At 42.2% G+C, this 14079-nt stretch overlaps 1 protein-coding gene across 1 annotated transcript in view; it reads right to left on the reverse strand.

The window, feature by feature from the left end:
• Positions 1 to 12370: 12370 nt before the first annotated feature.
• LOC143482906 (CUGBP Elav-like family member 5) overlaps positions 12371 to 14079 on the reverse strand; it is a 20817-nt gene continuing 19108 nt past the window's right edge. The window contains exon 7 of the mRNA XM_076981481.1: positions 12371 to 14079. This exon is cut by the window's right edge and continues 1712 nt beyond it. The gene's annotated coding sequence lies outside the window, so the exon portion shown is untranslated.

Here is a 14079-nt window from a genome sequence, read left to right on the forward strand (position 1 = left end):
GCCAACTGAGGCGGCCTATCACATCACCCGACCGAGGCAGCCTATCATCACCCGACCGAGGCGGCCTATCACATCACCCAACCGAGGAGAGGACACGCCTCACCAGTCTCCAGGACCTGGGCAGATATATGGTAAAAAAACATTTTTAAGGCATGTTCAGCACCAGTTAAAGGTTTGGATAGTGTGTGCAGACAGGCCCCTCTAACCCTTCTAAGTAATTAATGAAAAAATAACAAACATCATAAATAAATAAAATATGAACTATTATATAGGCTACATATACTGGGTTACTGTGAGATGCATTGCTGTCCAAGAGTGGAACTAATTTAAATGTTGCTTTGTTTGTCTGCAGATGTGTTGCTGCTGTGTGCATGTCTGTCACCCTACTAGTAATATTTTAAAGCAGTGCTGGCCGCTAATATTCTTGGGAAGCTACAGGAATCACAAGTTGCTGAAAGTGGAGAAGAAGTTAAATTACAATGCAGATTGACGTCACACAATGAGATGTCATTTATTAATGATGTAAGACTAACGTAGAAAATACAGTGACGTTCAAATTGAAATGTTAGATTTAGTACGATTTATTTGTTACATGAATAAAAACAATGCATTTATGATCAGATATTATTTTTTAAAGACTGACTAATTGTACAATTACACAAATAGAATAAAAGTTTTTTTTTTCTTACTATGTATCAAAACTACACATTCTGAACAATTACAATTTCAATCAGCGCATAGGTAGTTCATTAACGAGTTATCTAATAAACAATTAGAGGTACATGCTAATAACAAGGTATATAATATACGTTACCTTCTTGAATAATTGCAACTAACAAATGTGTGCTAGGCCCTTCACCTGTCTGTCTCCACCTGTCCCCACTCCGTCTGCCTCCACACCTCTCTCCAGGCTGTTGTTGTTGTTGTTTATTTGTTTTTGTTTGTTTGGCACCCTGCCCTGTGCTTTCCTCCACACGTGCATTATTCCTGCTCACACTCCATTGCACACTGCCGCCATCAGCTGTATCTCCACCATTTCCAGAAACTCCTCTCCTTGCTTATGAAAACGTGATGAATCATAGATTGACAAGGACGTCCTCTTCATCTTCACTGCCTAATGCAACCGTGACTGATCTGGGATCAGCAATAGAGGATGAAGTGGCATTGAAGCTGTATGGTGTTGTGGTGCAAAGCTGCCATAGAACATGCCACTGTGATTTATGATGGTCATAGGTGTCATCAGCCAGCGTTAGTCTACACCACAGCAGGAGAATGAAGTCAGCTGTGAGCAGTGACGTTCTAGTTAACTGAACAGCGGTTCGTCCTCCATGTTTGAGCAAGATTTGTACAGTCCATCACATGGATCTAGAAGATTGCGTGTAGTTTTCCCACCACAACTCCACTGTATTTCAAGACTCCCACCTAAACAGGTGGTTGGTGCTCCATCTTTTGTCAGATGGTAGGTCAGCTCAGCTACTTTAATCACCTCAGGGGTCCCTTTATGCCGTTTTCAGGCCAACTGGATGAGGTTCTAGGTTGCCTGAGAGCCTGGCTTGTTGCTTAGATGTCTCCAAATGATGATGTCATCCTCTGATGGTGATGGACCAAATTGTCTACCGATGAACATCTTTCAGGACGTACGTTTGGCCATACAGGTGATTACTCTGCTGCACTTTGATATCAAGAGTTTTGCTAGATTGCCCAAACGCTTGAAAAGATGTGTTTGCTCTCCTTCAGATTACTTCACCTTGTAACGTCGGACAGGATTGACTACCAGAACATCAGGAAGACATAGCTGGTCTTGTCCAGGAACGAGGTGTGGAGCTCATTCTCCGTGTAGCACTGCTGTCCTAAAGTTGGTGTGAAATAGCATGTTTGACATGATAGTGTCACGTCTAGCCCCGCCCCCACCTGTCAAGTCTGTTTATGTAGCCATGTGCGACCTGTCAGTCTTGGCCCCGCCTTGTGTTTTGTAACCCCGCCCCTCGTCATTGTGTTCAGGTGTTCCCTGTTGGGTGTATTTAAACCCATTGTTTGGTCACGTCTGTGCTGTGTGCGGTTCGGTTGGGTGGTCCATGTCGACGGTCTTGGAATTGATATGATTTGACCCTGGTCTGTTTGTACGACCCCGAGTTTGGGTCACACTTTATTAAATCTCGGTCCTCTTCGCGTTTGCGTCCGCCTCGAGACGCTCGCGCGCTCACGGCGAACGGGGAACCGTAGTGGCGGTTGCCATGGTTTCCGCGCATGGGTAGTCATCCACTTTCTTACCGAGCTGTGCTGGTGACGGCTGCGTTGCAGGATTGTACTGGACTGATGCTTTTGACGTCTTTGCGAGCATCTGATATGCAGTGTGCACACTTTAAATCCAGATACAGGTTGTGTTCTTTGAGACGTCATGATTGATGTATGTTCTGTTCATGAACAATTTGGGACCGACTGCTTTGGCTGGGATTGTATTTAACTGGTTGTTTGGACCGGTTCAACGCATCAATCACGCTTTGCAAACAGCGGAGATGCAGCTGTCTGTGGTTAGAGCAGAGCAGTCATGAGATGGAGAGAATCGTTCATGTGCCATTCAGAGGAAATGTGCGTGCATGCCAGCATTTAACTTTTCAAAAAGTTCCCAATTTTATAAAGTGTCAGTTGTCCGAAAAGCTGCTAAGTCTAAAATCAACAAACCTACTAAACTTGATATTTTAAAGGGTTCAGTAATCTAAATCCGACAAATTAAATGTAGGCCTATGTTTCACTACGTAGGTGGGCTTAAAGCAGCCCGCTCTTTCTGAAGGGTATTGCGTGTATGTAACCTTGGTCAACTTATGGTGTCTACAAGAGTTCATTATGGTGAATGTAATCGAAAAGTCGTTTTCAAGGCTACCCTTGAATGAAAAACCTCACAGTAAATCAGCAAAGAGTCTGCCAAGTCCATCTATGAACGTGAGCCAGAAGGGAAATATTTCTGTGGCTGTGTAGTTTCTGTAAGAACTAGGGGAGTATGTCTGGTTATGGCACATGTAGTTGCACCCAGCTGCTCTTTTGGTCGGACCCTGGGTCGGTTCTCCTGCACCTCCTGGTTGTACGTGCGAGCTCTGCGGGAGGCCAACCCACCTTTAAATGTTTGTTTTAGAAATGGACTTCACATTTTATTTGTCTTACAAACGCACTTGTGCATAAGCCCTTGAACCAAAATGACTTTAGGATTATGAAACATTATTTAGGCGAGTCCAACCTTTTTGCCTGGTAATTCAAAACAGAAGATTATAAATTATAACTGCCCTTGGGTTTGAGTAACCATGGTGATTTACTGTGCATGACACGTAGCCTCGGGGTTCTTGCAGCAGTGAAGGTTCATTTAACATGTGTTCTTTCATTTTGACTTTTTCTACTGGTTTTGTAGTGTTAATGGTTCTTAAAAGCAACAATCAGGTTATGGATTTGGGGGTCTTTTAATCCTGACACGTTTATTCGTAATTGTTGAGTGTTCCTGACCCATGATGTCTGACCCAGTCTGTCACATGACCTAGTGCTGAATCCAGACAAGGACTAGGATTGTTGGTTTTTATCTGTCCATTGAATAAAGAGGTCAGCTAACTGAAAATATCTTACCAACATTTAAATTACCAATATTAGACTGTTCCTTTTCTGGTACGATTGTTTAATTTCAGCTTTTAGAGGTTGTGGTATGATGCCAGCCACCCCTGACCCCGGTGAGACAGCACTGAGTGTTCTGTTGCCCCCGTTTCTGCTCCTCTCGTCTGTTTGGTCCGAGCCCGTTTGATCTCACACCTGTTCAGAAACCAGCACAGCACTCGTCTGCCATGTTCTCCTGTCGCAGCGGCACACACGCGTTAACCCCACTTAAGGAGGTTACACAGACCTACTCTGTAGACGATGGCGACGTGTCCTCTGGCTCGGGGGGGACGGGACGTATCGATCGGGTTTCAGAGAGCAGGCGGAGGAGTGCAGAACGCTCTGAACACGGCTCGGCTCCGTGAGACTCGGGACTTGCTTGTGTGCTGTGTTGAACAAAACCCCTGAAGGGTGAACAAGACATTTGTGGTCAGAGAAATAATTTATCGACTGGGGGTTGCATTGTGTTGGATGTACTCGGATGCATAAAGGTTAATAAATCTTTGGACAGATTTGTGCTTATTTAGCTGGTTTGACTACTGGTAAGCCACTGGTGTAAAACAGTTAAATAGTATTATTATATATATTTACTATGTACGGATTAAATATACCAGTCACTGTAAAATTCCCATATTTGTGAAACCCTAAAGATACCTGTGCACTTTTGATAGAAAACTAATCACTGCCTCTTATCTTGCACATGGCCTTGTGTATCTAGGCTATATATCCACACACTTCCACACAGCGAACAGTCTTGAGTTCAGAGGTTATATTAGTTAATGTATACCACTTCAGGCTCCACCATGGACAAGTAAAGCGCTGTCTAGTGTCCCTAGTGGACGATAGCTGTAACTACACACTCGAGTACTAGATTCGCCGTTCCTTAATTTGCACCCTTCGTAGTGGACACACACAGGATGACGGTGCCGGTTGCTTGGGTATTGTCATTGGCCATTGTGACGTCGACACAGGTCGGCGGTGGGTGGGCGTGTTTAGTGACGCAACCGCTCTGTGACGCAGACTGCGTTCCAGAACGCCCGTATGTGGTCGTCCCCCGTTCTTGTCGTCATTGTGCCATTCCGTGTTGCCGTGGCGACCTGTACTCGGTGACGGAGAGTTCCTTTTTCCAAGCACCGGCTTTTCCCCAGAATAAAACCCACATGTAATTAGCGAGGTCGTAACTGCTCTGTGTGTTGCAGTAGACGGTTGCATAACACACGAGAACACTTTGTATTCAAGCTTGCTAGCAAGCTGCAAAGATTAGAAATGGCCGTTGCGTGTATATTTATCACAACGAAAAGGATCTGTGCTTACTTCAATGCTGTATGCACTGTAAATACCAATGTAAATAATTAGATCTCCAAGTTTAAATCAGTTACATCACGCAAATGACAAAATTGGAGTCTCAGTGGAATTGCTGCTTTATAATAATTACACACTCCTACACAACAGACCACCTAATGTCTTGATAGGAGCGGTTCAGCACTTCAAATGTCAGTTCCCCAATCTGTTCTTTACATTGCCTTAACTGTTTCAACCACGTGGTGGCAGCATCGGGCAGCAAACGACTCTTCAAAATTCCACCTCCGCCCGTACGGAAGTCGCTCCATTCCATTGTTGAATTGCAGCACAACACGTCTCATTCTACTTACAGCAGTCACCAAGACCCTCAAACTGGTCCTTATAGCACCATTTTGGGAACCACTAACTCATGTAGCCTAAATACTTACCCGCTGCACTAAACCTTAAGCACATTTTCTGTCTTACACTCATTTAGCAATTCTAAAACACATTTTTTTGCAAAACATTAAACACAGTTTCCAACATTAGACACAACATTCCAAACCATGTTCCTTTGGAAAACGCTGCCATGCAACTCCAACACCCACGTACCAATTATTCAAACCCAGTTCTCACAGTTAAAAACACTTCTAGCTCATTCATACAAACATTTAGTAATCACAGCCAGAGCCCAATAAAGAGGTCACAAGTTTCATATCTTGGTTTGTACAAAATGGAGTCCAATACTGCACAGAGATAATGAAGAAGAGGATGTGAATGAGGAAGAGGACGAGCAACCATGAGATGAGATCAGATCAGAATGGTGGTGTTCGTCATCATGCCACTCTTGGTCCCCACAACACTGCCCACATCATCACCTTCCTCAACACGGAGCAAAACATACTCATCCTCCATCACTATGGCGATGGACCAGAGCAGACCGGATTTGATGATGTTTCCACCGGGCTGCTCAAATACAAAACTGGTTCACTCAAACCCCATGATGTGCTGTGCTTCACCTCCACCAAACTCCCCTCTCCTCAGTCCTGTTGAGATCTTTTCAGCTTGGAGATGGTTGCAAACCCCACCATCACACGTCCCTTCTCCAGGCGATGGAGGAGGCTTGTGGTGACATTGATGGGGGAGTGTGACGGGGTGGATGAATCATTCCAGAAGGTTGTTCCCCCGCTGTGTGGCCAGAGAGGACATCAGCTGTGATGTCAATGAGATCTTGTAGCTAGACCCAAATATGAGACAAGATGGACCCTTTGGATTTTATGTATGTATTACAGTATATACAGTGTTGAAGTTCTGTTCATGCAAAAAAGAAAAACATTCATAATTGTGTTTGACTTTATGGTGTGTGTGTACTGAATATGCATAAATAACCAGTATATTTGTGAGTATATATCTGAGGTGTGAATTCCAGGTTCAGAAAGTAAAACTCCTTCCCAGGATTTTACTCAAGCTTGCTGGGTTTTCTAATTAGTGCAAGCCAGGAAAAATTAGTGGAAAATCCAGGAATTATACGTATGTGTGCTATGTAGTATGAGTGCTAAGACCTTTACAGCAGACTACACACATACTACACACGGTAGTACACTGTAAAAATTGATGCTGACTGAAAGTAAATGATAATCAAAATTGTACTTAAAACTGGCATAATAGAGAGGCCCATGCTGTTTGTAAATATTTTCATGTTCACTGAACGTACAGTTTTACAGTATAAACTGAACTCTATAATCTCATCAACATCTACTTATATTTTCTATATTTCAGAGTAACATTTGTGAATTACGTTGGGAGAACTTAATTTCATTCATTTCAAATCAGAAATAGCGGCAATCTGCAAAACGGGCGCCATCATACACTTTGTATTTAAGGTACGTTTCTCATCTTTAACATGTCAAAACTTAACTTACATGTAAAAGATCATTGGAAAAAGTATATTTGCAGATAATGTCCGCATTAAACACACAACTGGCTTCATGAGGTTAACGTTATTTGGTATTTTGTTTTGACTTTTTTGATATACCCCCAATTTACTGCTCATTTTATTATCATTAATTTATCATTAATACCCTTAAACGTTGTGCTTTTTAATGCTTGTATGTATCTTAATCAGAGAAATTTACCTATATTGCTATATATGAATATGCTTTTATCTGGATAAATGTAATTTGGGAAGTCCTGATTCGAAGCTAGATGCTAGTGAGCTGAATAGCTAAAAGCTATATATATATATATATATATATATATATATATATATATATATATATATATATATATATATATATATATATGAATATGAATTATTATATGAATATTGTTTTCCATTTGTGTGAGATGTGTTGCATGTTGTGTTTGTGGCTTTGGCTGCTGTGTGTTAGGTTTTGACTAAAGGAGACACAGTTTCAGAGACCGGGTGTGAGTGACAGTTGAACGCAGTAATGGGGGCAGTGACTGGGTGACATGAACCACATCATATCTAACCAACAGTGTAAATGACACACAAGAGCTCAGATTGAAAATCGCATCTATTCCACCAAATATCGATTTCTGATCTCTTCCAAAGTTAATACATTAGTATTGTGTTGTAGAACTTTTTTTTCATTTGGTGTCTAAGGACACTGAATCTGTTTGTTATTTTGACCAGTTATTGTCTGCCAATCAATGCTTTAAATTCCTATTTTATTTGTTCTTTTGGAGAAATGTTGTCAGAATGTACTTTTTGGGAAAAAAAATGTAAATGTTATTCAAACATACCTATAAACAGTAAATCCAGGGGAATGGAGATTTTTCAAGTTGTCTCTTTACATTAGTTTTTTCCAGAGCAGTACGTTTGGCAGGGCTGTGTTGGTTTTAGTCCACTTGTACTAGAGCAGACAACCTTAATGGAGTTGTGTTGCTTTAAATATATGTGATGCATGTAAAACCCCAGACATCTTTAAATTGCATTGACTTTTTAAAAATTCAAATTGCACAGTCAATTAAATGGCATATAACACATTATTCATGACATAGAATATTTATTCTTTTGAATCAGTTCAACAGATACTCAGTTAAGAACACAGCATGACTTTCTCAGCCAGTCGGTGTTCACAAAGGCGGTCTCTACGGCCCTTAAGCTCCACCTCTGCTTTATAATTAACAGGCATCTTCTGCAGTGAGAACAGTGCATCTCTGCTAGCTGACAAACGAGCTATCAGAACATTGCTGTGAAGGCCAGGTTAGTTCCAATTTCCTTGTCTTAATTGAGAGCTGCAGTAATTGGGGGTGAGCCCCAGTTTCTCAATATGCCAGAGAGTCTGCTATACTGGCATCATTCCAACATCATTTCCTACCAAGTTGCCACACTTCCAAAGCGATCCAGCCCGAAAAATATCTTAATAACCAGGCCCCATACGTCAGTGCAGCACCAAATGTAGATCGGTCTCTCCTCTACAAGAGGAGAGATTTCAGATTCAAGTCTGTTATTACTTTCCATGAGAACTGTGTATCTGCAGGCCTCTTGTGTGGAGACTACATGGAAGATTTTATTATTATTATTATTATTATTATTAATAAGATCTGATCAAGACTGAATGCTTCATTGTGATGTTTTAGTTTGCCGGACTCAGCAAACCGTCTGGTGCTGTAACCCACACACAAGCTCATAGGCCTGCTGGTCACTGAACTGTGTTAAAATAGCACCTCGTTAGAATATTCACAAATATTCGTTTAAGCTTCAATTACCGCTCTACAATTCGTTTAAGTTCAGTGTGTCAGGAAGCACTCCCGTCAGCACTTCCTCAAAGCTAGCTGCTAGCTGATAGCTGACGACATGCTCGGGAATTTCAAAGTAGGTTTTATGGGGCTCCTTGGAGCTATAGGGACTTGTCTTGAGGAGAGGAGACGGCAACTGTGTGTGTGCTGCAGTCTTCGACGTCCGCGCTATAGTTTGCTTCACCTGGGCTGTCTCACTTTCCAGGCCCGGCCTTCAGACGTTTCCCCAACGTACTGTAATGCCGTTTCCTGATGTAAAACTTTCACCTAGAGAGACTGGGTGGGTGTTAAGTACCTCAGTCACAAAGCGTAGAGATAAACCAGTCCCCCATGTCTCTTGCACTGCAGGCAATATTATTCTTACTCATAATGATATTGCTAATTCATAATCTGGCCATGGAGCTGAAGGCAGCCCTCGGACAGCACTGATGAAGACGAGGAAACAGCGAAGGCCCGGGAGAGACGGGTCCTCATTAGCTGATTCTAATCAAGACAAACTGACAGCTTCTCCCATCGAACAGCCACAGTGCATCATCATAACTGGGGCAATTAATCTCAGAAGTCAAAGGGGCAACTTGTCCCACTTGGTAGAGGCCCAGGTATGAAACATAGGTAACTTAATTTGTTTCGTTGAAAGGTTTCCTCTCGGAAGGAGGGCTGACTCAGAGTTGACCTCAGTATTGCTCACCAAGTACACGCAATTAATATCGGATGTGCAGCATTGTATTACACGCTTCTCACTGAATAAATATATTATAAATTCCAAACATAAACTATAAAAGTTGGATTTGACTACTAAAACCTCCTTGGGCATTTCAAATCATGTTATTCTTAGCTACCACACCTATTTCAGCTCACCCGGAACATGGCTAGAAATATCTATTTTGGACAATTGATGCCTGATCTAAGTCCCACGTGAGCTTTCTGTGGACACATTCCCTTGTTTTTCTGTTTTGACGGTATAAGGAATTTGCTCAATGGCCCCCACAAATATTAACGTGACACAGAATGTTAGAGTTCATTTAAAGTTTTTACTGTAAAATTGAAAAAAGGAGAACAAGAGAAAAAGCCCCAATAAGCCTTATTTATACATACATCTTAATGTCAGAAAAGAAAAAGAAATCAAATACCCTAATATTCATAAATAAACGTATAAATAAAACAAAATAATTAAGTAATTTTACAACAGAAATAAATATAAAACCATAAAACCTTTTGCACATTTAATTGTCAAAGCAGCAAGTTCAGGAGGGAGAGGAACGGGGTTGATTTGTTTTTCCCCCCCATGTCCATCAGCTTTGGATGGGGCAGGGCTGATTTGACTGGCCCCGCCTCCAATTCTAAAGCCCATCCCACTGGTGTGTAGTTGTGCCTGCTTTGGTTAAGGCAACAACTTGAACCAAGAGTGCTAACTTGATTTCAGCTCATGTTCCACATCCCTCCAAAGAATTTCTTGGACATAGTTTAATAATAGGATTCAATATTCAGTTTACATCTGTCTCGTACATTGTGCTAAGAAACCCCACCCACTCGCTCTCTGCTCTGTTCATGCTGATCCAGGTGCAGTCTTGCTCTCTGCCTCATTATCAACAAGGTCATGACCGAAGAAAGAAGAGCTGGTCTGAGATCAGCTGTTACCAGACTAACGAACCAAACTCGAGCGCCATACCTCCCACCGTACCTGAAAAAAGATTCCTGTGCTAACAATATAAGCCCCGCCCACCCCGCCCCGCCCCCAGTAGTATACTGATTTCATACCTCATCTCCCAACACACATCATTCATTATAATAACACAATAATAATCAAAATCATTCATCGGAATATTATATTGTATTAATCTACAGCGTCCTACGTCCCTACGTCAATACCCTTCTCGTCTGTACAACGTCATTCTGAACATTCACTCGAGCAGACACATCGTAAGCGAGGCTAGATTCTGGCAGTAAAATAACTCTTTAAAAATGACATTACACGTTGAATAGAAAGGTTGAGGTTCTTATGTTTTTCGTATATCGTATGCAGCTTGATTCAGCAGAGGACAGTGGCGTACAGAAGGAGCCAGAAGAGAGATCGAAGCTAACATGGCTTAATTCAGGTAGTAACAGCATATAGAAAAAGCACAGTAAATAAAACCATACTGCCGTGATGTGATGCCCACACCTGATGTGCTGGGAGTTCTGCCTTCTCTTCTAGTACTACGAGTCAGTTAATCGTTCACTAACAGCACGTACGGCAAGTGTCTGAGACTAGTGTGTTTGTTTGATGCACAGCTTGTCAGCGTGGATGCTCTATGCAGCAGTATACAAACGTAGACCTTTTAATGCATAACCCAGTGTGTTACGTTGGTTCAAATAATCGCAAAAATCTGATTCGGTGCATTTTGAATGATCCAGATTGATCCTACAGGTGGAGTGAGAACACGTCTGTGGTTTTACCACTCAAACGATTTGAGCGAACGCTTCTTTAAGTATCACTCGCACTGTGCTCTCTCGTTTTGATTAGACCTGCTCATATGCTGTTAACTCTTTTGATCCTTTACCTTTAGAGGTATTGGTTGAAAACAAACAAACAAACAAAACAGTGCAACAATGCATTTTTAAGTTTTCTTTTCCGTTTACTAAAAAAGTCTCTACGTGTCTAGCCAACAGCATGCACAAAGTGTTAGATAATTATAGTCATGGCAAGCTATGAAAAACGAAACGATTCCTTTTTTGGCAATCAAAAGTTTAAATAAAGTGATACACACACACACACACACACACACACACACACACACACACGTGTGTGTATATGTATATGTATGCATATATATAAATGTATATGTGTGTGTGTGTTGTTATATTTGTACAGTTGCTTGTCTGGTCCACCACAGGATATATAATACTATAATACACCTCCAACTGTCAAAGAACTCTGCAGCCCTGCCACAAGGCCTGGAATGTTCTGCTTTGTCACTCTTACATCACTCTTACATCACTCTTACATCACTCTTACATCGCCCGGTTTGTGTATCTTTGCGGAGTGGCACTCTCTGAGATGATGGGTACACTTCTTCTGGACCCTGAAATGTGCCTGGTGTTCCCCATGTGGGAGTAAACAAGAAGGGTGTATGTCAGCCCACCCCCTGCCCCAGGCCCCACCCCGTGCCCCAGGCCCCACCCCCTGCCAGTGACTCCCCCAGCTCCGCCCACTGCAGCGACATAACTCCCTCTGCATTGCCTTTGCGGTCTGAGTATGTGGCTATACTGTAGCAGACGTCAACAGCACAATACTGACCTCCGTCTCTTAGACTGATTGGCACATAGTTATGAGCATCCTACGCTGAACAGGGCAAAACGTCGGAGGTAAAACACACACACACACACACACAAACAAAAAGGATCTTTTTGCACAGTATCTTAGAGACCCATGGCAGTTTATAGCATGCAGAGAAAATGCTAACAGGGCATCATCACTGCTGGAGTGAACAGGGGCCCTAAGTGTGAGGCGGCGAGAAAGCGTTGGGAACTGTAACCAGACCCATTTCAACCGCCGCCTCACGGCTTGTGTTTAATTACAGTGCGTGGGGTCAGGGCGCTGCTGGGGTGCGGACAGTGGTCTCCCCCGCAGGGACAGAGTTTCCGTCTGCAGCCCAGTGGTTTTTCCAGACTCCGCTGGTCTAGTCGATGCAACAAAAAGAATTCGTATACATTTTGCAAATGAGCATGGTTGTGGTTAGTGGCGGCGTTGTGTGCGAGTTGTTAGTTTAACTCTTTTTTTTTTGTCGTCGTCGTCATTGTTCCGTTTTGCATCGTGACATGTGACTGTTATTTGGTCCTTAACTGCTCGCTCCAGCAAAGAAAGTGTGCGGAAGTGTGCATTTGTGCATGTGGGGTGGGACATGTGTGTGTGTGTGTGGTGGGGGGGGGGGGGGGGGGGGGGGGGGATGTATAAGGAGTGTATGCAGATGTGTTTTCTGTCTAATATCGTTTTGGGCCTAAACACCAGCACACAAATATTTCTGGCCTAAAGTGAGTTACACAGTATTAAAATCTAAACTCCGAGAAGGACTGATAAAAAAGAAAGCATGCTTAAATATTTAATAAGGAATGTTATTAATATACCATCACTGAGCAAACCAGGATGGAGGGCGTATGTAACGGAAGCCACACCTCATCCTGTACCTACTGCACTTATTAACACACTTGCTTTTACAACCTTGCATTAACACATCCTCACATTGAGCAGTGCACGTTTTATGAACCAGCTGTGACTACATATCTAAAAATGCATATTCCCTCAAATAGTCTTCTAGTTTCTGTTTTGGAGCAGTAGAATATCTGCTCGCAATGTTTGCGCAATTTAAATCCATTTAAACACACACAAGCCCGGTGAGATAAGGTGTCTGAACACTCTTAATGAGTCTGGTGTGATGCCAACAGGTCTTATGATGTAATGCCAGCAAAATCTAAAAACGCGTATCTCCATCCTGGCATCCTAATTTGAAGAATTTGTATTTGAATGGACTACAACTGATTTCCTATAAAATTGGATAAAATAACAATAAAACCGACCACTACAGCTGCCTCCAACGTAAGCGACTATCTCTGTGACATTTTTTTTAGCACTAAATATTTCGTTTAACTTTCCGGTCATTGCTATATCATCAACTATTTCCCATACACCAGGTCTTATCTCTAGGGTGCCAACTGCCTCAAGATACTTACACCACGGATGGTGTCATTTAGACCTAGCAGATCATTTGGTCCTCCCGACGAAATCTAATCGCAAGCACAAGTGTAACATCTGTTTAAAGAATGAAACCTTGCTGTCATGCCAAATCTGGCAGAAGGCCAACTAGATCCGCTACTTCCAGCGCAAAATCTTTTCGTTAGAATGACAGAATGGTCGCTTAACTGTGTTAAGTGGGGACTGAATGACACTTCTTCTGGTACAACTGGTCGTGTGAGGACTTCGTTATAAAAATGTTTATTATTATTATTATTATTATTATTACTACTATTAATATATTGTTTGTTAGGCCTTAATATATCCCTCTGTTTCTGTCTACTACTGGTTGCTCAAAAATTATTTGCGTTTAACATGGATTCTGAGCCTCGGAGTCCAGTGCAACCACTTCATTATAAGTGAATGTGCTTAAATTCGATGTGCTCAGACCGGGTCGCACACACCAGTTTTAACCCGAGTACTCGACAAAATACACCACCAACAGGAATTTCGTAGGTGCTGAAGCACTTGACTCTAGGGGCTTCTTACGTCATCACGTCTACTTGAGTTCATGCACTGAATGTCTGCTAAAGTATTCCAATTTTATCTGTAACTACAACTCTACGTAGAATCTTTACGCAAGCATGCATGACAGTGTAACGGTAATTACACCGGACATTGTAGATACACGT

This window comes from Brachyhypopomus gauderio, chromosome 19 (assembly GCF_052324685.1).
Source record: "Brachyhypopomus gauderio isolate BG-103 chromosome 19, BGAUD_0.2, whole genome shotgun sequence".
Classification (NCBI taxonomy): Eukaryota; Metazoa; Chordata; class Actinopteri; order Gymnotiformes; family Hypopomidae; genus Brachyhypopomus; species Brachyhypopomus gauderio.